We start from the raw sequence: 26,175 nt of genomic DNA on the forward strand, positions 1-26,175 counted from the left end.
CAAAAACAAAACACTTTTTAAAGATTCGAGTCACTATACTTGTTCAAGAGTTCATCTGGATTGCTTCTATTGTAGATTTTCTGTCTTAGTTTAGATTTAGTTTCTTGCAAATACAGACCTAGTGGTTTTGAAATTGAATATCTACAGAACATTTACAAGTCTCTTGAATAACCCATCCAGCCTGGGAACCAGGCTGCCTTTGGCTGTGCCTCTGAATGTTTCATCAGGACATCATTTAATGGAGTGTGCTGCCCTGGCTTGATGGGCATAGGGTGGACAAGGTGATCAGTTACACCTGCACACCCAGATGGTGCCCACAATCTCAACTTATTTTCAGAAACCACGGACGATATAATTCCATTTCATTGAGCTACAATCCTATTTATGGGAGGCCACTGAGATCAAATGTATTGGCCCTGGAACAAGCTTTGGCAAGCCTCTGGGAAGAACATGAATTTTCTGTCTGATACTTAGTTCAAATGGGGTCACCCAACCATAATTCCTCACGGTCATTTCTTTGAACTCCCATAGGACCTCAGACAGGTGGACATATCCAGACAAAAGGTAAAGTTTGGTTATGGAAAGAAACATTTTACAGTGGATAAAAGAAAGAAATTGTGGTCATTATGCTAAACTGATTCTTATGCTTTCAACCATTCTTTGTGAAAGGATCAAAAAGGTGACTTAGAAGGTGAGAAATGGGACAAGAGGATGTCTCAGGATTGCTTATTCTCCTCATTAAATCAATTATAAATGACTTTAGGGTTATTTTAAAAGCAGAAAAACAGAGTTTAGCCAATAGAAATGCTTCTACAACTAGGCAAAGCAAGCAACTGTGCATGTTTACTTATCATAAATTTTCTTGACCACCTCAGTACGGAGAATTGTTTTTCCAATCTTCATGCTTTCACATAATATCTCTTTCTATGGTATGTCTTAAAGTAACTGTTTTCTCGTTAGATTTCTATGTGCTTCTTGCAACACTACTAAATTATAAGCTCTTTGTGGGCAACTACAGGTTCTCATGGGACCTACAATGGGGCTGGGCAAGTGGTAAATTTTCACTGAATATTTTTAATATCTTATTGGTATAATTTTATGGATGTCAAGTAGCTCATCATACTCCAGCACACATTCAAATATTTTCCATCCTAAACCCTAGTCATACCACTCAATTGTACAACATAAAGGGTCATTTCTTTAGGCTTGGAAGTTTCTCAATCTTTACGCATGCCCAGTTAAAATGCAAACATTCCTGGCAGTGTAAGGGCAAGGTCTCCTCTTATGGCAACATGTGCCTGCTCTTCTAAGATATTGCTCTTTTGCATGTCCTTGCTTTCTATTATTTTCTTTATCTCTTTTCTGGAGAAAAAATGTAGAAGATAGTACAGATATTTTAATTTCCTTTGCAAGGAGATTAAAATAATTGTCAGTTTATATTGGTATATCAAATCAAAGAATTTGTTCTAACTTGGTGAAATTTTTGACCCGTAACTTTGATTGCAAGCAAGAATATGTGGCTTAAAAACCAAGTTTGACTTGTCCTTTTTTAAGTCCAGAGTAATTTCACTTAGGTTCAGGATTGCTGCTTTGCATGGTTAGCTTAAATAGTGAATAATTGAGCCTTTGTCTGAAAGACTCCACCATTTGAACTACCATGGTGTTCCTTTTTGGTATTTAGGGGAAAAAGGCATTTAATTTTCACAAAACCCAAGAGGACAAAAGATTAGTTAAAGCAGTTATGGTTTATATTCCCCTATTATGAAGAGACATTCAGTGTTGGAAAGAAAATAAAAAATTTCACAATTTTCAAAACTTTACGCTCTAAATGCCTTAATCCACAAGGGAGATAAGAGGAGTGTAATAGAGGAGGAAGCCTGTTTCTAATTGAGAAAGCGCTGTCCTGCTTACCAGCCTTTTAAAGTTTGGGGAAATTCATTCCCTTGCTCCTCCCTTCATTATGAAGTCTTTGAATGTTCTCCACTTCTCTCTGGCTCTTTCAAGAATAATTAGCACCCTCATCAATTTCCCTGCCCTTGCTCATTTGACAAACAAATGCCATATAAGTGAAATGTTTGCATTCTCTGCAGAGCAGAATTTGGGGGCAGTTTCTAATTCTATAGGTTTCACAGCAGTGATACTCCCAGGAGAGTCATAAGTGAATTTGTGGTAACACAAGCAGTTTTGGATGGCCAACAGTGTTGTGTTACATCTTTGAATTGGCCTTTCATTTCAGTGATTAACAGGTGTGGTGCAGGAAGCCTTTGGTTCCAGCTCCATTTAATTCAACAGCTTGCTTCTTTGTTCCCAGGTCTAAGAAACAATGATAGCAGCCTTCCAGAAGAGTAAGTAGACTCATAGATTAGATTATGTTAGAAATGACTTAGCTAGAAAAATCTAATGCAAAGCTTGATAGCAAGAACAATTTCCTCCTTTTTTTTTTTTTACAATTTTATAAATAGTATAATTAATCTCAAGCTATATGTGTAATCTAAAAACTCTTTTTGTATCAGAATCACATTATAAATTATGATTGTTAATCAGTGAGACCAATCATTGAATCACGTAATCTAAAAACTCTTTTCATATCAGAAGCACATTGTAAATTATACTTGTTAATCTATGAGACCAATCCTGAATCATTAGCCTGAGGATGAGTCATTTTCCTGATTTTCTTCCTTTTCTCACCATGTGCCTGCACCTGGGCAATATATTTTCATGTAGTTCCGATTGCAAATGATAATCAGAAAGGAGAGTGGGGGGATGTAAAGATAATAATTTGCATTATTACGTGTTTTCATGAAGGGTTAACAAAGAGGAAGCAAGAAAACTCTGTTGAGTTTTTCCAAATTGCATTGCTGTTCCTTCATTCGTCAAGCATGTGTAAAACACCTACTGTATACTGAATATTACAGTTGACTCTGTGTGAGTACCAAGAAAAAAACACATTGTTTCTGCCTTTCTGAGAATGAGGGACAGGCCAATGACACATGAAATAAAGAGTAATCCAAATAGCTAAAAGGGTCAGAGAATTGAAAATAAAGGGAATGGCACCCTGGAGCTGAGGCTGTCAGAAAAGTTTTTTGACTTTTAAGAAAGAGAAAGGAAAGGCATTGATGGCAAGAGGCACAGAAGCAAGGAGAATCAAATATTTGCACCACAAAAGTAAGGCTGAGTCAGCTGTGCATACTAGGAGAAGTGAGACATCAGTCAAATGGCTATGGAAGCAGTTATTCACAGGGTAGAAATAATGCAATTCATAGTGGTAGAGAAACTCGTTTCTTAATTAGAGAACTAATGAGGAGAAAGCTTTTGGGCTACAATCTGAATTAGACTTGACGTTCAGTATCAGTTAAAGCTCATGTTATGAAAGAACAGTTTGAGAAAAACAAGCATTAATAATAATATAAATAATCAACGGAGTGCCTTCAATTAACTAACTTTGGTTGGTTATCCTTGGGTTGATATTAAATAAAATAGGTCAACATTATTAAATTTCCTTAAGTGTGCCAAGTAACTTCAAATACTGTGTAAGAGTTGCTTTAGCTATCCATGTTTCCAAATGATCTCCCTTAAATGATTATAAGGCAAAATTATTACCAGAGATGTGATCAAATCCAGACATCTAAGACAGGGAACCTATGGAGCAGGTTATTGACATGTTCCGTTTCTTATCATGACACTTAAAGCCCTGGAAAAATAAGAGCTCCTTATTCACAAGTTTATGGGATTCATTGGAACCAAGAATGACCCGGTAATTCTTGCAGTCTGTCTTTAGGGAGATCTTGCCAACAATGTAACTGTTCGAAAGCAGAGTTGTCATTATAAAGTATAGATTTAAAGTTGGGATTTATGATTATTACAATGTTTATGATATACACTGCAGTGTAAATTAGGCTTTGATATAGTTTGACATTCACTGGAAATATTTTAAAGGAAAAACTTGACTTTAGTTTTAGTCAATTGTTTGTTCTTTATCTAAAACAGAAAAAGCATTTATCAATGCATCAATCAAAGTTTCTGAGATTTCAGAATGTAAAATTATTAAGGAAACTTAGGAGAGCCGTTGCAAATTATATACCTAAAATGACTTCAATGTTATTTTTATTTTTAACGTGAATACTAAAGTTATCTGATTACAGAAACATTGCCTCCACTTGCTCAATAATAGAGTCATAATCCTGCTTTTAAGCTAAGTTTAAAAGTTTAGAGAGATTCCAAAGTATAAGTAAAACATCATAATCAATACCAACCTTTTGGTAAGACTCAGGGAAATAAATTAGAAGTTCCATTCTTCTAAAATGAAACATAAATTAACAAGATTTTCAAAATGTAGTTTTCATGATGTATTTTGGCTGCATCCTCAGTGATGTTTTCAAAACATAGAAATTAATCTATAGCATGTTGAATTCAGAACAATGGCATACCTTCGAACCAGTAGGAACAATTACATTATGTTACAACTTTTTATGTATTATTCATTCATTACACAAATATTTATTTAGTACTTTTCATTTAGTACTTTTTGTGATAGATGCTAGGACACAAAAACAAATGGGAAGGATACTATACTTGCCACCACCTATTCTCCCATTATCTCAAGGTATTTCTTCCAAGCTTTTAGGCTGTTTGGCCTAGGACTCTTTCCTCCCCACAGAATCTAAAGAAAGCTTCAGTCAGAATCCAAAGAAAGGTTCAGCTTAATATATGGATAAGTTAGCTTAGGCTGATTATTAATGGGAAGTAAGAAATCATCAATATGCCCTTTTATTCCTTTAATATTGGTGTTTCAGGTGGGCTGCTTTGAAGGACAAGGGGCCCTAAAATAGTTTCTAACTCAAGAAAACGATTGTACCAGATTTCAGAATGTCATAAAAGTGTAAAGATAAAGGAAAAGAAAAGGTTGAAGGTAAGCCAATGTCCAACTTGATTCCAGGAGTCAGAAGGAAGAAGACAAAGAATGCTTGTGTGTTTGTGTGCATGCACGTATGTGTGTGAACCTAATTATGTTCAGATCTTTGACAACCACATTTAATGTGGACAGAAAGACCAATTAAAATTAAGTGGACAAAAGAAGAAGAAAGCCACTCTTACTGTAATTTCTCCATGTGATTAGCCAAGCATGGATTTCTCCTTTTGTGGTAACTGTGTTGCAAATATTATGAGCAAAGAACTGAGGGCAAAAATGAACCAAGGGAAATAGTTAGAATGATCCTCACATTGGCTGCCTGTGAGAACTGCAGTGGTGTGGTGCTCCTACTATCAATAATGACAAGCAAGATAGGAGCACGGCCTTGAGGGAAATTAGCAAAATTTATATTTAGCTATATGATGATATGTTTGCAGACTGTGAAACACTTGGGCAAAAATATCTGAAAGCTTAAGGTGTAGGTCTAGACAGGGGGAGTGGTAAGGTTGGCTCAGAAAGGTAGTCTGGGAATGATCTGCAAAATAATGCTGTTGTAGCTGAAAGAGCATATTTGTCTGCTAGGGAAAGGGTGCTCTGGGCCACATGCACACCAGGAGCCAAGCCAAGTGGAGCCAGTCCCAGACACAGGGGCAGGAAGGCTGAGAGAGGGAGTGCATGCAGGGAGTACTTTCCTGGAGTCTGGAGTTTTAAGATTCTGTATCAATACTCTTCCCATCTCTCCCTATGGTTTGCAATTCAGAAGCTTTAAACTAGCAAAAGAAAAAAAAAATTCTAAAAGCAAAGAGAAGAAAAATGCCTGCAAGAATGGGAACAAGCAATCAGAAAATGAATGTGTCACCATAGGCAAGCACAGTGAGGGTGGGCGAATGGAATGTTCATCAGACACATTTAGGTTACTTTACTTTTTAAAAAATTTTATGTAATTTGCTACAACATCTTACTATGCTGCTTGAAATATATGTTTGATTCAGGTTTTAACTGTAGTTCTTTTCAGTGACATTATGGATTGACATTATGGATTAGCATTTGAGAACTTAATTTTCTGTTCTCAAGAGCTAGCACCTTGAGAATTTCCTGGGTAGCCTAGAAGATGACTTCAAGGTTGGCATCTGGCTGAGAAACTAAGACTGATGGAAAAACATTAAGCAGAGGTCAGAAATATGCATAGCTAAGTACTAAATTGTAAGTCATAATTCAACTGTGGTTACTGAATTACATAGTTTTCAGGATTAGTGCAGACTAGAAAAACAAAGGAAGGGTTCAAGGAAGAGAAATGTGAATTGGGCTTTGAAGGATGGGTAGGATTTTGACTTGACAGGGACGAAGAAAGGCATTACTGGTATGGGAAATGGCATGAAGGTGAGACTAAAAATGGAATATTTGAGGTCTGGTAAGATAATCAAGCTCTCAAGAATAAATGCTGTATGTTTTAAGGTGGTGGGACCTAATACTATCTAGATGGAGAACAACTTGGAAAGTCAGATGAAGAGTTTGGACTTCAAATCTTTACATTTAGAAGGTGAAGTCCAATTGCAGCAGCCAACATAGCTGATTTAGAGGACTGATGGAGCCAGGGAGAGGCTTCCACAGCACAGTTAATGAAGAGCCAGTTGAGCTGAAATTCCACTTACGGTAGTGGAAATATTCCACTCTACTAGCAGCCAAGAACTGGTCCTGGTAAGTGCAGCTCTGCCAATGCCAAGATGAACATCTTTTCTTGAATTTTTTCCTCTCCTCGAGGTGCTATTAGCTGTGTTTCTCATTCTCAGCCAAATCAAAGCCTTATGATTAAGACTTGGCGATTATGTAGCTTACGTACATTCAATGAAGGCTAATATTTTAGTCCTTAGCACAGAACACTGCACTTGGTAAATGGCAATAAATGGACTAAGTGTCTTCTTATTTCCCTGCAACCAGCATACCCCAATATCCTAATTTCTCCATCTTACCTGGCATTTTCTTTGTCTAATTTAAATACTATCATGTTCTTAAAAATAAACAAATCCACCCCCCCCCCCCGCCCGCTTTTGGTTCCCAATTACCAACAGTGGTGGTTTGCAAAGTCATTTCCCCTGACCAGCAGCATCAGCATCACCTGGGAACTTGTTAAAAATGCACCAGACCTGCTTCAGCAGAAACTCTGCAGGTGGGGCCATCTGTGTTTTAAGGAGCCACCCAGGTGATTCTCAGGTGTGCTAAAGTAGAGAACTACTGACCTACAGGATACAGTCATGACTCCTTAAAATAGCACACAAGGGTCTTGTTGGTTTTCCTACCTTAGTTCTCCAGCCTCGTTCAGCCTTTGCCCTAGTCCGCCACCCAACCCCAACACTGAACACATGTGATTGCATCACGTCTTTGCCATACAAAGAGTTTTCAAACTGTAGTAAGCCCCATGAAATTTTTGTTTCAAGAAAAGGGATATGACATGCAGTTTTCTGAATCTCCTTACCACACCAAGCTTTTTAATACATCCTTGCTTTTGTATTATCATTTCGACTATCTCATCTAACATGCATTTCCCTCACTTAGGCAAACCCCTATTTTTCTTTCCAAGTCTACCATTGGCATTACCTCCTTGATGTCGTCTTCCTTGATCCTCACCAGTTGTTACTCTCTCCTGTGGTCATGAAACCCTTCACATACCCTGTGAATAAAATAATCATCACAATGAGTTCATTGCTCTGCTTATGTGTCTGTCTAGGCTTAAGGACGGGCTTCTCGTATTCATCTCTGAATACTTAGGAGCTAGTAAACTGTTGGACATATTTTTGAGACGCAATAATGCTTATTTAATCAAACAAATTAAGAAATTATTTAACAAATCAATAATTATATATTCAAATAATATTAGTTTCCAGTTAAAAACAAAATGGCATAGCCTCTCCAGCCCAAATTTCTCATGAGCTAGTTGTCACAGTTTTGAAAAGTGGTAAACATTGTGGAATGTGTATATGTGAACTGTAAATGTATTCTTTTCTTTATCAGCAACGGCTGACTCAGTGGCGAACACAGGCCACCCACAGTACATTGAAGCAGCAGTTTGCTACCAGCAATGATTTGGTTAACCTTTGATTAAACATAGGAATTTAAAGCATGAAAAGGTCTGGAACCTGACACAACCCTTTGACACCATGCTGTCTGTCATTAATGATAATCCACCATTAGATGTTCAGCTTTGAAAATGGAATTAGACGACTTCAGTTTTCAACCCTAACCCTGCTGTACTGTAAACTGAACCCTGCTGTTTGGAGACTTCTTGATTTACTGCTTTGCCTTTTAACTATTTTCAGGCAAATGGGGATCGGAGGGAGGGTAAAGGAGTCCAGGGATCAAGTGAGTACAAACAAGGCATCTCAACTACCATCAAGGGAAGTGACTTTCTGCTTAGATAAGTTACCAGGTCAAAAGAGCTTTATTCCCACAGTGGATTTTATCTTCCATTTTCTTTTTTTCCAGGCTAGGTGTAAGAATTTCTTTGCTGGGATATCATGCAAGAAATATTTGGTATCCTTTTCCACTTCCTTTTAAAAACAACAGCAATAATGTTAGAGTTCCCTGGGATCCCCCCTCTCAAAGGTTTTAGGTTTTTTTGTTTTTTCTTTTTCCTTTTTAGCCATAATGCTTTGGTGTGGTTGAAGACTCCATCTAATTTTGCATACAGTGCAGTGTTCCTAGCAGGGTATATTATATACCTAAATGCTTGTCAATTGAACACATGACCGAATCTGCCTCCTAGATCCATAGTTGTGGTTTATGCATCAGAATAAATTTCAGATAGCAATAAAATTACAGGCAATTGTTCCAGATCTTTTGGAGGGAAGCATTGACTTGTTATTCTTTACTTTTTTTTTGCTCTTGGGTCCCTGGCTACCCTTCTCAACTCCTACCCCTAGGCTTTTTGGCTAATTTGAATTCAGAATCCCTCTTGGTTCCAAGTTCAGTTTACCAATAGAATTTCAGTGTCCCTAAAAACTTTGGTGGGAGACTCCTCCCCCAGTCTCTACCCTGCAGAACCCCTTGGAGAGGACCACAGTTCAACTTAACCATCCCCTGAGAGAAGAGAGATTGGGCATCATTTCCTTCTATCTAGGTGAGATTCACTGAACTAAATTGTATCTTCTTTGGATCCTTCTCAGATGCAGAATTGGTTTAACACATTTTAATCATTTTTGTTCTCTTCACCAAATGTGATTATATCATATCATCAGCATACAAGTACTTTTCAAACTCTAGTAACACCTAGGAAATTTTCATTTCAAGAAAAGTGATATGACATTGCCATTACCACTGTAGCAACTACAGCAGCATTACTTTGGGAATCTGGATGCTAGTCCAGATTAAGTCAGCTGACCACTGTACTAGGAAATTTTATTTCATTTAACAAACACACATAACATTTACTATGAACCAGATACTGTTTTATGTGCTTTATAAGTATAAACTCACTTAATCTTCAAAACAATGTAAGTGGTAAGTACTATGGTTAGCCCCACTTTAAAAAGAAGAAAGTGAGACAGAGTTAAGTGACCTACCCAAGATCACACAGGTAATGAATGGCAGTTTGAATGGTTTCAAATCTAGGCACATCAGCTACAATCTGGGCTTGCAACCACTGTGTATTAGTTAGGGATCTCCAGATAAACAGAACACATGTACTTCAAAAAGTTTGTGGAAAATTGTAATTAAAAGGTAATATGAACGTTTCCATGAATGTTTTGAAGACCCCTTGTGCACAAGTAACCCAGGAAGAGCATTAATCCATTCATGAGTGATCCACCCCCATGACTCAAACAGCTCCTAACACTGCCACATTGGGGATCAGATTTCCACATGAGTTTTGGGAGGATAACACGTCCAAACTCTATCAGCAACCAAGGACATAGTGGGCTCTAAATGGTGCAGCTACAGAGATGTAGCTCAGCTGGAGTCCCTGAGTAACTTTATGGAGCAGAGGACATCCCTCCCCAACCTCACTCCACCCCAGGTGGCCTGTGATGAACAAGTAGTGTGTGTGACAAATGATCTTTTATTGTGGTAAGTCACAGGAATTTGGGGGCATAATTGTTAAAATAGCACATGTGTTCTTAAAGTGTGATCCCTGGGCCAAGAACAGCAGCTTCAACAAAGAACTTATTAGCAATGCAAATTCTTAGGTCCCTCCCCAGACTTGCTGAGTCAGAAACTCTGGAGATGGAACCCAGCAACTTGTATAATTCTTCCAGGATATTTTGATGCAAACTAAAGTTTAAACAACATTGCAGGAGCATAATCTGTCCTATCCTGTCTAATACTAGGTGTTGGATTTTTTATCTTGTTGAATAACTGAAGGCAGTGTGTGTATAGGAAATGGAAAAAGAAAAGCACTAATGGCAAATTTTTCATCAGGACCTTCTTTACCATTCCCACTACTACCAGCTTAGTTTAAAAGGATATTGAATTTAGCTGCAGTATAGAATAGGTCAGGAGAAGTAATGGAAAGGAGATTGTAAAGAAAGATTTGGGCCATATTGAACATAACATTTGCACAATTAATGCCCAATAAGTGATGATTTTCTTCCTCTTTCCTTCAGCTCTTTGGTACTTCCTGAATGGACTAAGGCAGAACCCCCAATTCTCCCTGCTGTGTTCAGTTTCTCCCTACATTAAGACTGCATTAAATATTTCAGACATATAGCTTTGATCATAATTATTTTTAACAGTTTACTGATATGTAATTCACAAGCTGTACAACTCACCCAAAGTATAAAATTCAATGATATTTAGTATGTTAATAAAGTTGGGCATCCAAGTGGGGAAAATGTAGTTTAGTCAGACCCTCTTGCCTCTTATCTAGCCGGGTATGATTCAGCACAACAAGTTATGTAAGAGTAGTGTTAGTGCACATGTGCACCTATGTACCCCTTGGCTCGTTGCGACTATTGTGTACTTTGGTATAAAAGACAATGGCTTCGAACCTCTGGTGGCGGAGCTCGCATCTGGAATAAAGCATGTCCACTTTGCCGGTGGCTATCTGCTTGTTCTTTCAACTACCTGACTCACCACACGACCTGCACAAGACGGGGCAGAGAAGTCTGTGATCCAGCCCTACAATACATCACCGCAATCTAAATTTAGAACACTTTCATCATCTGAAAAAGAAATCTCAAATTTCTTAACACTCACTCCTTATCCCCCTTCCTAGCCCTAGACAAATCCTAACCTACTTTCTGTCTTATAGATTTATCTATTCTGGATACATTATATATATGGGATTGTATAAAATGCAGTACTTTATGACCAGCATCTTTCACTTAGAGTAATGTTTTTGGGGTTCATTCATGCCGCACCATGTATCAGTATTTCATTTTTTGTGTGTGGCTGAGTAATATTCTATTGTATGGCTATATTACATTTTGTTTATTCATTCCTCAATTAATGAACATTTGGGTAGCTTCCACTGTTTGGCTATTATGAATAATGCTGCTATGAATATATGCGTACAAGTTTTTTGTGTGTTGATATGTTTTTATTGCTGTTAGGTATCTACCTAAAAGCAGAATTGCTGGGTCAAATGGTAACTCTATGTTGAGCATTTTGACAAAGTGCCAAAATATTTTTCCAAAGAGGCTGTGCCATTTTATATTTCTACCAATAATGTAGAAGGGTCTCAATTTCTCCCACCCTTGTCAACACTTGTTATTGTCAGTCTTTATGACTAAGGCCATCATAGTAGTTATAAAGTAGTATAATGCTGTGATTTTGATTTGCATTTTCCTAATGATAAATGTTACTGAGAATCTTTTTATGTGTTTGTTGATTGTTGGTGTATTTTCTTTGAAGAAATATCTATTCAAATCCTTTGCAATTTTTATTATTTTATTTCATTTAATTTTTATTTTTTAATCAACACATTAATTGTACATATTTATGGGGTACAGTTATATTTCAATACATGTATGCAATGTGTGATGATCAAATCAGGGTAAACAGCATACCTTTGCAATTTTAAAATTGGGTTATCTTTTTGTTATTGAGTTGTAAGAGTTCTTTATATAATCTGGATAAATGTCCCTTATCAGATGTATGATTTGCAAATCGTTTCTCTAATCATGTGGGTCATCTTTTCACTTCATGATTACATCATTTGCAAGAGAAAAGTATTTAAGTTTGATGAAATCTGATTAACATATTTTTTTTGTCACTTATATTTTTGGTGTCATAGCTAAAAAACCATGGCCATACCAAAAGGCATGAAGATGTAAAAGTTGTATAGTTTTGATTTTACATTTAAATCTTGGATCATCTTTTAGTTAATGTTTTTTATATGGTGTGGGGTAGGAGTCTAAAGTCATTATTTCACATGTGGACATCCAGTTGTGAAATTGACACCCAGTACCATTTGTTGAAAAAGATTTTTTACCATTAAATTTTCTTGGCACCCTTATTAAAAATCAATTGGCAATAGATGTGAGGGAAAATTTATGGACTCCCAATTCCATTCCATTGATGTCTATCTTTATGTCTTAATTATTAAAACTTTGTTGGAAGTTTGAAATCAGAAAGTGTGAGTCCTTTAATCTTGTTCTCCTTCATCAAGATTATTTTGCTATTCTGGGTTCCTTGGCTTTCCAGATGAATGTTAAAGTAAAGATTGTTGATTTATGAGTAAAATGCAGCTTGGGTGATCGTAAGAATTGCGCTGAAACTGTAGGACAGTTTAGGGATTGTTAGTATCCTGACAATATTGCTTTCCAGTCTATGGACATGGGCTCTCTTTCCATTTAATTATTTCTTCTTTGCCTTATTTCAGCAATGTTTTGTACTTTTCAATGCACAAACCTTGTATTTCATTTATTAAATTTATTTTAGGTATTTTGTGCTATTATGTATGGATCCATTTTCTTAATTTCATTTTTGAATACACTATCCCAATGTATAGAAATACAATTGAATTTTATATACTGATTCTGTATCCTCCAATTTTTCTGTACTCATTTTTTAGTTCTAATATAGATATTTTTGTACATGAATTCCCTAGGATATTCTATTTACAAGTTTATGTCATCTGCAAATAGAGGTAGTTTCATTTCTTTCTTTCCAATCTGGATACTTTTTTATGTCTTTTTTTTTTTTTTTTGCCTAATAACCTGAACTAGAATCTATAGTAAATGTCAAATAGAAGCAGCAAGAGTGGGATCCTTGTCTTGTTCCTAATCTTAGAGGGAAGATTTAGTCTTTCACCATTAAGTATAACCTCACCTGTGAATTTTTCATAGATGCACATTGTATTGTCTAGGCAATTCTTTTCTATTCCTAGTTTCCTAGTGAATCCTGTGTAACTCCACTGGGAGATGATTCTTAGAAGCTTATACATAGTTTCCTCTGGACCTCACCTCCCGTGCTTTTTCTTTTTGCTGATTTTGCTTTGTAGCCTTTTGCTACAATACATGATATACCCAAGTATGAAACAGGCAGCATCCTCTGAGTCATCCTAGTGAATTGTGAAACTAGGGGTGGTCTTGATTCTTGATAGAACATCCAACCATCAGTTTCCACTGAAAGTTAACTGATTGCTCTATTGTTTTTGGCAACATCTTACCCTCTTGAAGAAGAGCTTCTGTTATACTGAGGAAAGGAAGGAGTTGAGAGTGAGATGTGACTAAGTCACAGGTTCTCACTGTTCTTACTGAGATCTAGTTGATTTTCTTGAATAAATACTTGCTTCATTTAAAATTTTCAGAGATCTTAAGTGATTATTTATTTAAGTATACATGTATATATGTATATATTTGTAGTTTTCATTAGTTAAGTGGTTACCTCTCTGGGGAGTGAGTTACCTGAGATCCTCACATCATCATTCTGAATATTCTGCCTCTGATCATATCATTATTATACACAAATTTGTCAAAGTCTCTCTATTTCCTGCTAAAATAAAATCTGTGTTTCTTAACTTAATTTGGCTTCATATAGCATTATCACGACCTTGACAGGACCAGTCTGCTATTCCCTGAACATGCTCATGCCGTTCCCTCTGTTGAAGCTGGTTATCTCCTTTTTTATCATAACATATATCTAGATTCTTTACAACATCAATATAAAATGAAGACCCCTCTTTGTCTTCTTTGCAAATTTCCAGTTCAAAGTTCTCTCTTCATCCTACAAAATGTGCTAGAATTTAGATACCTTCACTGCAGTTAGCACAACACCTAACAGAGAGTAGGCCCTCCAGCAGTAGTTTTCGTTCTATGATCAAATGGCTGAATGAGAATAAGTCAGAGTGGGAAAGAGTGTTGAAAGTAAGAGCTTTGTCATTTAAAGAGCATTTTCTCAAGTGTGCATCCCATTTGCTTGTCCCAGCAACAATGTTAGTCAAGGTTGTCGTTATCACCCTCATGAGGAAATTGAGGCTTTTAAATTTAAAATTCCCAGGCAAGATCCTATGGATACTGAACAGCCTTTGCAGATCTACTGAGTTCAAAGCCTGTCCTCATTTTGGAACCAAACTCTTTCTATACTGAAAGGGGAGCAGAAAAATGCCTTCTGCTACTAGAGGCCTGCTTATTTTCCAACTAAAAAGGAATAAGGGCAATTAAAAAATGGGGACAAAATAGATAAAGGAAACCCTTTCTGAAATTTTTGCTTAGATGTCTGAAATTTAAACTTTGGTCATGTTGGTTATATAATAGATAGGAACAAAGTAGGTCTATTCTTCACAAAAACGCTCTGTGCTAACCTAACCCCATGGCCATTTTATTACAGTAACTATGTTGTTTTGAAAAATAACTCATTCTACTGGAGTTGAAAGATAAGTAAGTGCCAGTATGTGCAGCAGAAAGGGGAACTTTTGTTTGTATGCAGGAGCAAAGCTAAAATCGGGTGAGACTGGCCTGAAGTAATGGATTTGAGAAAGAATTAACTTGTGGGTGATGGTGCATGCTCTTTAGAAACAGTATTTGACTCTTTTCTTTTAGCCATTGAATCACCGATGTTAGTCATTCACTGAGGGATACCTTACTCCAAAAAGTCCTGTTGACTGATGCTCAGTAGATTTGGTTCACAACCACTCTTGGTATTGTGTCTGATTCCTCCATATGGACAGGTGTGTATCAACAAAGGAAATGTTTTTGAGGGTGTGGGCTCAAAGATTGTACTCCATGCCTTTCCTTCCCATCACTGCTGTGCTCTACGTGTGGCCCCAGTTCCTCTGACTGGTTTTACCAAACTGAATGAAGACATGAAAACGAATGTTGAAAGTTAGATCAGAGATGATAATACATTAAAGGAGCTTGGATTCCCCATCACTCACTTACTTTAATAATGCCATTTTAGTGGCGATGAGCCATTAAATTGGGTAATTTATAGGAAATCGTAAAAATAATTGATAATTTACCCCATGTGCTCTCTAGTTTGTATTTTCATGTACATAATTTCACTTTATTCTCCCCAAAGCATCAAATGAAGAGACTGAAGTTTAGAGGGTTTTTGATACACCAAAAATACTAGAATGAAAATACTTATGTAGGTGACTAAGTTTTCTATGGCGAGAAAAGATGTGGCCATTTTTACTTTGTTGAGAAAAAGATTGTAATAGGTAAATCATTGTAGACTAGGAATGGAGTGTCATAGATACTTTTATTCTTGGGGGTGATGAACAGCATTTATTTTTAGAATGTACTAGCAATTACATAACTTCTCACCTCTGGTATTAAACATGTTTTTGAAAATAATTTTCATTCTCCGTTTCTTGTTCTGTTAGAATTTTTGAAGAATGCACATCACATTTCATAGTGAAATTGTACATATTTACTTATCATGGATTCTTTCATACAAAAAAGCACTTACTGGATAAAAAGGAATTTGAAGTGATGTAAAAGACCTGCATTTTATTGACTTTTAGATCATTTTAGTGAATGGATACTTGAAAGAGAATTTTCTTCTTAACCTAGAAATAAAATAGAAATTAAATTGTATTCTAGGTTCACTTTAGAGAAAATTCAAATCTTGATATTTTTTGGTCTGATTTTTGCTAGAAGACTAAAACTTCTATCTTTTAAGTTGTTGTTTCTGATAACACTACCCAGAATACTTGCTGAAGACAAACACAATGGAATCAACACAGTAATACGATATTTCCTGATGGAATACCAAGCTTAACCCTTGTGGAACACAAATCCCCTCATCAAGTGGCAGGGTTGTGAAGGTCTTTCTTACATACTAGATTGATCCGATAATCCATACCATGTTTTGACATGTTTTGTGTATTACGATTTATATTCTTTTGCTTCTATGACAACTCATGGCTTTGCAAAATGGTGTTTGAAGCACTAGGGAAAGAAACATACTGGCAGAATGCTTACGTTTTCATTTTTCCATAAAATAGAAAAAGCTAGATACTCAAAGATTAGCTGTCATAATGTGACAAGAAATTATTTAATTATTTTTGACATCCTTCTGTGTAGCCAAGAAGTAATTTTAACTTTTCTAAAGGCCTACATTGATTTAAAAACAAGCTCAAATACAAAAATTTATCTTTCTTATTTTAAGAAAGTAATAGTTTTTCAGTATAATAGCATGCATGTGAGGCATAGGTACTGTTTCAGCACCAATGTGAAAATGGAACACTTCAATTTTGAGTATCCAAAAGGATTTTAATTTTTAACCATTGAGTCTTAATGATACAAAATTAGATTTTTAAAAATATTGAGTTTTTAAAATCTATTTTTGCATGAGAAAATTTAGTTAAATATTTGCATTTTTTTGGTAAAACTTTTTAGTTTTCTAAATTGGCCAGTGATTTCTATTGAAATAGGTTAGGGGGGCTGGGAAACTATGGCCTGTGATCCAAATACAGTCCACTGATATTTTTATATGTCTTATGAGCTAAGCATGACATTTACTTTTTTAAAGGGTTGAAAAAAATTTTTAAGTATGATATTTCATAACACATGAAAAAGTTATCTGAAATTCCAATTTTGATGTACATGAGAAAAGTTATATCGGAAGATAGCCATTCCCATTCATTTACATCTTGTCTATGACTACTTTCACATTATAATAGCAGAATTGAGTAGTTGAGACAGAGACCAGATAAAGCTGAAAATATTTACTCTCAGGTCCTTTACAGAAAATGTTTACCAACCCCTGAGACAGTTGCTTCTACAAATCTCAGATGACTACTAAAATGCACACACACATGCTCACATACAATGCAGATGTTTTCATTCTGAACACTTTGACTTGTGGGAACTATCACTTCATATTTTTAATATTCTTTTCAAGTTTTTAAATTATTCGGAAAACAATTTCCTAAATTTATCATCAAGACATTAAGATTATGACAGCTAAAAACAAAGCAAAACAAAACAAAACAAAACACTGAAACAACAGATTGTGCAAATAAAAATCCCATGGATAAAATACTTAAACCCAGGGGTCAGAAATGGATTGGACTGATATATGGAACATCCATACTCTCCTTCTTTATTCCCCCCCATTGGACTGAAACATTGATAAAGTCACTATTAGGACATTTGTTTTCTACATGGTTGATACTATTTCTCAGAACAGCATGTTGGATTATTCCTGAAAAATGATAAAAAATCTAGAGTTAATTTAATTTAAATAATTTGTATTATCTTGACTGGAAATCTAATTTATGCTTAATTGACATTATATCTTTGTGATATGATAAGACATATCTGACATTTTACACACTGATCTGAATTTTCCAGACAAAGAGAGCTCAACTGAAAATAGTTTTCAAACTGTACAGAGTTCTGTGGAGGGAGTAGCTGTGGAGATATATAAGGAAGAAGCCAAAGACTTAAGGCACTTTGACCTTTGCTGCTTTTTAGCTAGAGCAGTTTCACTTTCATTTTCTGATATTGTAGGTCCTGATGAGGGTTTTTAGTGGTTCTATTATTGCTAAATGCAGTGATTTTGTACTATGCCAGCTTACCCTAACTAGAATGACATTTTCAGGAATTCCCTTCCCTGTATTGTTCTAGATTAGGATTGGCCACGAGGGAAGTTTGTACTAGATTTGGTACGCAAATGAATTGGTATAGATTAGTATGTTCTGAAGTTCAGTATAGGGACCAGCTTCTACACACTGTCACTGATCTACTAGATCACCTTGTTTGCGTCAGACAGTAACCAGTCCCACAGCTCCTTCAGCTTCTCTATGTCCTGAGCCAGTCAGGATGCAACTACGACAGTGGAGGGTGTTAGCTTCTTTTGCAGGTCACTGCCAATCAACACAACTGGAAGTGGTGAGGGGCAAGTTCCAATTTGACCATATAGGGTTCTGTTGATCTTGAGAGTTCCAGTTTATCCATGTTTCCTCAGCTTCATGGTCAGCATTTCTTCCCAGATGCTGATGCTGGTTCTCCTGACCTACAGAAACTTCATGCCCACTACTAGAAGTAGATGTAACAGCTTTTCATAGACATCTGCACAGCTCCCACTTTTGTATATGGTATAACACCTAAAATAATTTCCTTGTCCCATATCACTCAAAAAGGTTCTGCTTCTCTGATGGAACCATAACAGATACACTAAAAGTGATTGAAAGCCACTCATTATCCATGTACATTATTTTATAAATAAGGATATTTCTTTCAATCTAGAGAAAGCAGTAGTAGTGGTAGTAAATACTGAGTGCTTACTCAGTCACCTACTCCTCATTCTAATTCTATGAGTTAATGTTACTGTTTTTTTCCATTTTAAGGGAGAGAAAAACTGAAGCAGAGAGAATGTCAGTTTAAGGTCTGAGGTCACAGTTATTTAAATGGTGGAGGTGAAATTTGCATTGTTATGGTTTGAATGTTTGTCCTCTCAGAAACTTATGTTGCAACTTAATCCCCTATGTGGTAGGATCAAGAAGTGGAGTTTTTAAGAGGTGATTGGGTCATGAGGGCTCTGTCCTCAAGAATGGATTAATCCATATGTGAATTAATAGGTTAATGGGTTTATGGATTAGTGGATTATCAGGAAGTGGGACTGGTGGCTTTATAAAAAGAGGAAGAGAAACCTGAGCTGGCACACTCAGCCTCCTTGCCACGTGATGCACTGCATCTCCTTGGGACTCTGCAGAGTCCCTGCCAGCAAGAAGGTCCTCACCAAATGCCCTTGACCTTAGACTTCCCAGCCTCCAGAATTGTAAGAAATAAATTTTGTTTCTTCATTAATTACCTAGTCTTAGGTACTCTGCTATAAGCAACAGAAAATGGACTGAGACATGAATCAAAGTAGTTTGACTCCACTTCAAATGATGGTGGAGTTTTTGTGGCGATGTAAGGAAAAACTCAATTTTTCGAAGTCTCTATTTTCCCAGGCAATTGCTTAAACAATTCACAGATAATTATTGAGTACCTACTATACGGTCTGTTCCAGACAAGCATGACAAGATGGAGTAAGTACATATTTTGCTAAATCTACGTTTGTGAAATGAGAATCATTCTCCTGTTTGAGGCTACACCCATTTTTCTTGCTCTCTGACTCTCTATGTAGCTGTATTTCATTGTATTTAAAACACAACATTTTACAGGTGATTTGAAGTAAAACATAGGCATTTAGACCAAATGTATGGAATGGCAAGGAATAATAAAATTCTTGAAGTCTCCAAATATTTAAAATATAATTTGTATTTCTAAAAGTATAATCACATGACAAGAAAATTAGTACACATGTAATTTGGGGAGAAAATTATATTTTCTAATTTGCAAGTGAATAGACAGCTCAAATATGGACTGAAGTTAACCATATACTATAATGAATAAAACCTTCAGCAGTGGGATCCTTTTAGACACTTAATACCATTTGGAGAAACCTGGTGGTGCTGAAGGTATTTTTTTTTCTTCTTTTTGGTGGCTGGCAGGTATGGGAACCCTCTGAAGATTCTTGATACCATGTGTAGTGACTATAGACTAGAGTCAGTAGTAAAACTGGGTGTAGTGTGGAACTTCTGTTATCCAAAAACTGTCTTTACAGAAACCTCAAGCTTCTGTAATAACTTCCAGCCTTTAAGGAGTCTCGTAACTTCACAAGTCTTTCTTTGCTTGTGAAGAAGTAGACGCCCTGAATAGAAAAGAAAACCTGTGTTGCCTGTCATTAGTCAGGGTGCCATGCATAAAGGGGTTTTCTTGTGGCAGGTGCTGTCAGTAATCATCATTGATCCATGAATTAATTGGGAGGTTTGTGGGAGAAGTGACAGGAGATAAATGAGACAAGAGGAAGAAAAGAAAATCATGGTCCAGAAAAGGTAGAAAACAGTAGAATGAGATGACCACAGAGATGATTGCAATTAGATGTGGCAATAGGAAGGGTGAGTGACAAACATTGACTCAGAGGAAGAATCACAGGTAGCAGGACCATGGGGGAAGGGAAAGAGCACCTGTGATTGATTAGCCTTTAAATCTTAACTCTGTGTAAAAGGAACCCCCTTCCCCCTTGCTTTTTGTTTTCATTTGTGTAGCATTCCATCCTCCTGCTGCTTGCTGAATCGTTCTTCCCTTGCCAGGTGAGATGACTTACCTGTAGAATTTGCGGGAAGGACTGGTTATCTCTGTAATGTTGTCTTTTCTGCTCCTTTTTCTTTCTGGGAATATCCTGGCTATTGAAAGGTGGAATGAGTTTAGAGGAGAAGGTTCTGTCCCTGATGTGGGGGAGTCCTTAGGTTGGACAACATTGTGTATGACTGGCAGGTAAACCTGTCTAACTCTGAGGTCCACCGTGAGGAAGTCCACAGCTGTTTGCTCAAGTACCTGGGCTGCGGTGCTGGAGAAAGATGATGGCATTACCGTGTTGTTAGAAGGAATCTTCCACTCTTTTCTCCACTCCTTATAATGCCCATGACACTAAAGAAAGCATACAGAGGATGACTTAGACAGCTGTATTCTAGGCTTTAAGAAAAGATGCTCATTTTTCTTTGGGTTCCTCTTTCCATGTTTCTTCTTACCATTTAGAGTGATGAGACTGCAAAAACTGAGTGTGGATCTGAGACAAAGGTGCAGACAAAAGTCTGCTCAGACAAGCCTGAGGCAAGAAAGCTATGTCTCTACAGAAGCCAGCCCAGTTGGTGGCACAGAAGACCAAAGAGAGATGTGGGCTAAAGCCTGTCACGTAAAAAAAAAAAAAATGCCTGTCAGGTAACAAAGAGTGCTTTTGCCCAGAGTATGAAGCGCGCATCCCTCTTGGAGCCTGGTGGTCAAGGGTGGGCCTTTCTGGATTCTAGCTATGTATCTTTCTTTGTCTCAGAGATGGTTCTGACGAAACAGCAGCCTTTTTCTCACAAATAAATTGACAAAAGCCTTAGGTCAGTGTGTCTAAGGGGATAGACTTTGGACGAGAGTGTGTAAATCTTATAAATTCTGCTCAACCTTTCATTGTGATGTGTGACATTCTCATCTTACAGCATATCACCATCTAAATTAAGATCGTAACTTCTTTCTTGAGATCCTTTATTTTCAGGCCTCATTTATGTACTTTAAAACAGTCTCCCAGTCTTTATCAGTTTGTTTACTCAGATGTCTATCCCGAAAAGGTTCTGCAAAATGTTAGATAGTGCCAGTTAATCCTGGGAATGGTGTTCATCTGTTTGCTTGATCCAGTCACTCTCTGTGGGCACAATGTTCTGTTCTTTCTGTCTTTTCTTTACTGTGTTCTACCAACACAGGTGATGGTTACATTTTACTCCCTTAGATGGGAAAATTTTCTTACTTCTTTATCAGGGTTAGCGTTGACAACTAGATCCTCCATTGTGTAGCACCATGTGCAGATTTTTGTGTAATGCGAGTACAGTCAGTCCAGGGGCACTGATGTTAAGAGAGACTTCACACCCACTGTCATGAGGGATTTGGGATTTGGGAACTTGGTTATCTGTACCTCACTCCTGTGGCTATTTAAGACATAGAAACAGTTGGACAGGCAGAAACATGGTTCACAGTACATCCATAAGCATTATAATATTGACTGTGTAGTAGATGCTATATTCCACAATATTCAATGTTTTCATAACTATGTTCTAGGGAGTTTTGAAATGTTTGAAAAATTGTTCAATAAGAATTTTCATATTGGGAAGTACTGCATATTTAACTACCTCATGGAAAATGACAGTTATGCTACCATAATAAAAGAAAGTAATTCTGTAATAAATATAACTATTTAATTTTGTTTTATCCAATATTTCTGGAATTTAACTGATGTACTCTTTTTTGGTTCTCATGAAATATCTATTTCATTTGGAAGAAGATATTGAATAAAAAGCAAAGTATGTAACCACATTATCAGATGTTCTCGTGTAAAGAAAGATAACAGACTTCTATTGGCACCTAAAAATGTAAGCACATGAAGGGTCAATGAGGCAATATACTATAGATTCATGTCCTGTGTTTCACATCAGAGGTAAAAAGAATGAGTTATTGAAAGTTTTTATAGGTCTCAAAGATTTACTGAACTATTTTGGGTAGAAAAGATATGATCAAACACCTCTGTTAGTGGTGTATTAAAACTGTGCTCTGAGGAATGCCTCAAGCCCCCTTAATTCATTTGCTAGACATTGCTGGATTTCACTGATAACTGCTCCTGTTCTGGCAGGCATGTGGAGGACTGCACTTCTCAGGCCTCTCACAATTGACTGGGCCAGTGAAATGTGAGTGGAGGCAACACGTTTTAAATCCTGGTTGCTGTGGGTCAAATGTGTCCCCCAAAAGTTCTTGTATTGGAAACTTGACCTCCAATGTAACCGTGTTAAGAGGGTAGGAAATCTAATTATGATATTTCAAAGGCGGGCTTTAAGAGGTGGTTAGATTGTGAGGACTGTGCCCTTGTGGATGGATTAATTCATTCATAGAGTAATGGGTTGATGGTTTATTAGGTAGTCATGACTGTGGTTCTGATGACTTTATAAGGAGAGTAAGTAAAAAAAGATTAGCACTCTCTTCTTCAGGCCATTCTTCTGCCATGTGATACTCTAGTTGCAAATGGACATGGTAGAGAGTTCTCACCCAGAAAAAGGCCATTACTAGATGTGACCCCTGGACCATGGACTTCCTAGCCTCTGAAACTGTAAGAAATACATTTCATTTCTTTATAAATTACCCAGTTTCAGGTATTGTGTTATAAGCAACAAAAATGGACTAATACACTGGTTAAGGCAATAAAGACCCTAGGCAATTATCCAGTCTCTCTCTTTCCCTGCCCGCATAATCAAGAAGTCCACAAGCTTCTGCAAGTAAAGCAATGAGATGGAGCAGCCTTCTTTAACTTGGATCCCTGAGTGACAGTGTGGTGCTGAATCCACCACCTCCACCTTTCCATGTCCCGTCACTCCCACTTACCTGTCTTTGACACACAGCATGAGCACAAAACTCTTGTTGACCAAAGTGACTCAGAATTTGAGACAGTTTGTTCCTGCAGTACGACCATGTCTCTCCTGAGTGTGTGTGTGTTGTCGCGGGATGGTAGCCCAGGCTTCCCCACTCTGTGTTCCCACTCTTAAAACCTCATACCCCTCCCGTACTACTACAATCAGAAAAACCATATGTTGGTCTGTTTACCAGACTGAACTTATAAAATACATTTTCTTAGAACAAAGAATTCCATTGCTAAAAAGATTGGAAGTCACTGTTAACTCTTAGCCCATTTTATATTTAAGATTATTAAAGACACAGTCAAATGTAAAACTCAGTAGTTACTTTTGACAGTGTTGGAAACAGAAATAGAACCCAGATTCTTGTGTTTTATCTTATTTTAACTTTATTTTATTGTACAACAAGTTGAAAGTAAATGCTAAAATAACTGAAAAATAGTACAGAACAATAGAAGAATAAAAATAGTATCCATAGATTCACCACCCAAAGACAAGCACTCTTTACTTTCTTAAGTATTTCTTTCTTATCTTTTAAATTATAATAATAGTAAAAATTGTCTATTTATTGGGTCTTCCCAGATGCCAGACACCCACCAGCAAAAAGCAAGGATTTCTGGAAACTGCCTGGCAAATGTATCAGCTGTGTGACCTTGTTCAATCCTCTTTACATCAGATACCTCATCTTTAAAATGAGGATTGTATTATGTTTTTATGAGAATTTTACATAAATTAAAAATATATGTAAAATATTAGTACTTAGAAGAATGTATGTTTATAAGCACTTTAACAAATGTTAGCAATTTTACTTACCACTTTTTCCCCTGTGAATGTTCACAGCAAGCCTATGCATTAGGTATAATCTGTCTTTTATAGATAATGTAAGGATTAGAGAGGTTAGTAGCTTCCCACGATTACACGGCTAACAGGCAGCCAAAACTTATTCCAGAAACTATTCTCTTAACTACTATAATATAAAAATATGACATTTTTGTGCATCATTAATTAGTGCATTAATGTTGAGAATTTAAGCTCTTCCTGTTTTGGTCACTATAAGTAATACCTTGAATACATAAATATTACTGTGAATTGAATATCCTTTTGTTAAAGGTTTTTGTGTGTTTTTATAATTGCTTCTTGGGACAGATTGCCAGAAATAATATTAATTGGTAAAATAATGACTTTTTGAAAAATTCTTGATTTGTGCTCCTAAATTGCTGTCTAAAATTGTTTTACCAAGCCCACAAGTTGTAAATAAGAATGTGCTATTAGAAAAAGTATTTGATGTAGGGGGGATGGTAATGGCTAATCTCATAGGTTAAAAAGGGATCTAATTTTAATTTGCAGTGTTTCAACATGCATTCTTCAGCCAACAAAATTTTACTTACTATTATATTGTATATCATCAGATACTTTGATTGAGCTGTTGCATGGCCCTGAGCTACTCTCTGATTGAATCAGAATTGTAAAGTCATGTTTTCACATGGCTTTATCCTCTGACACTTTCTTTCCTCACTCTGCAACCTCGCTCCAGGGTAAGTTACCCTCACTGGAGACCTGTCTATCATTGACATCCTGCTGATGTCCATATCTTCATATCCTCAACTCTTCAATCCAGATCTTTCCTCTGAGCACCATCATCTGCACATGTCCTGGAAAATGCCTTCTGGTTGTTCCTTGTGCATCTAGAACTCAAAATGTCCAATGCCTGACTCATCTTCTTTGCCTCCATACCTGTTTCTCCAAATTTTCCTCTGTATGTGGTGACTTGGTGATAAAATCGCCCACCCATTTGCCAAACCTGAAATCAGCCTTTTTTCCCTTGTCTTTTTTCTTTCCCTCACTTTCCAAGACTCATGAGTTCTGTGCTCCTGAATATGTTTCAAATCCCTTTTCCGGGCAGCAGGTACCATCTCTTTACTAGAATCAATCACCTTTGTTCTCCTTAACTGGTTTTTCTGCTTCCTGTCTAGTTCCTTCTTAATCCATCCTGATCACTACTTCCAAAATGATGGAATATGTCCACCCTACCACACCATCTCCCATTAAAAAATTCTCAAAGGATCCTCTACTTTGCTTGTACAGTGAAATCTAATTTTCATGATCTGAAAAGGGGATGCTACCTCTCCAGCATCACCCTCTGCTACCTCTGCACCCTTCTCCCCCTCCCCACAGACACTGTACTAACTCAGTAGCTTTTAAATCTGAGTGCACATTTGAATCACCTTGGGAGCTTTTAACAAAGGTTAATGCCAGGACCCCACTCCCAGAGCCTTAGATTTAAGTGGGTTGGAGTGAATCCTGGGCATTGATTTTTTTTTAAAAGCCCATGAAGGGACTCTATGTGCTGCCAGAATGAGACCCACTTCTCAGCAGAGAATACTATTTTAGTTTCCTAATTCTATTTTTTCTATCTCGCTTTCTACCAGAGATGTCCTTGCTCACCATTTCAATTTTGCAAACCTCTATTAATCTTTAAATACTCAGCTGAAATTAGTTGTGGCAAGAGAGGAGAGAGAGAGACTTGGAGTGACTTTACACCCCCTCATAATAAATGTCAAATCCCCTCCACATTTTTTCTCTAATGAAAAACTGACATTTTATCTATCTTCTACAAAGTGCTATGCAAACACAAATTCAAGCCAGTCACCTGTCACCAGATTTCTTCCCCCGGAGACTCTCCTAGGCAGTTACTCTAAAGTCACTGGTTCAAGTATTATAACCTCTGTGATGTCTTTTGTGTTTCTCAGGTAGACTAGAGTGCCCGTTCCTGTAGGTGCACATGACACCTTGCATTCTGGCAGCTCTTTGATAACTCACACTGCCATACTGTACAGTAATCACCCATTTGCATGCTTCTAGAGCTACTTGTCTCTACAGGTGGTGGCAGTAAAAG

Source organism: Cynocephalus volans, chromosome 15 (assembly GCF_027409185.1).
Source record: "Cynocephalus volans isolate mCynVol1 chromosome 15, mCynVol1.pri, whole genome shotgun sequence".
Taxonomy (NCBI): domain Eukaryota; kingdom Metazoa; phylum Chordata; class Mammalia; order Dermoptera; family Cynocephalidae; genus Cynocephalus; species Cynocephalus volans.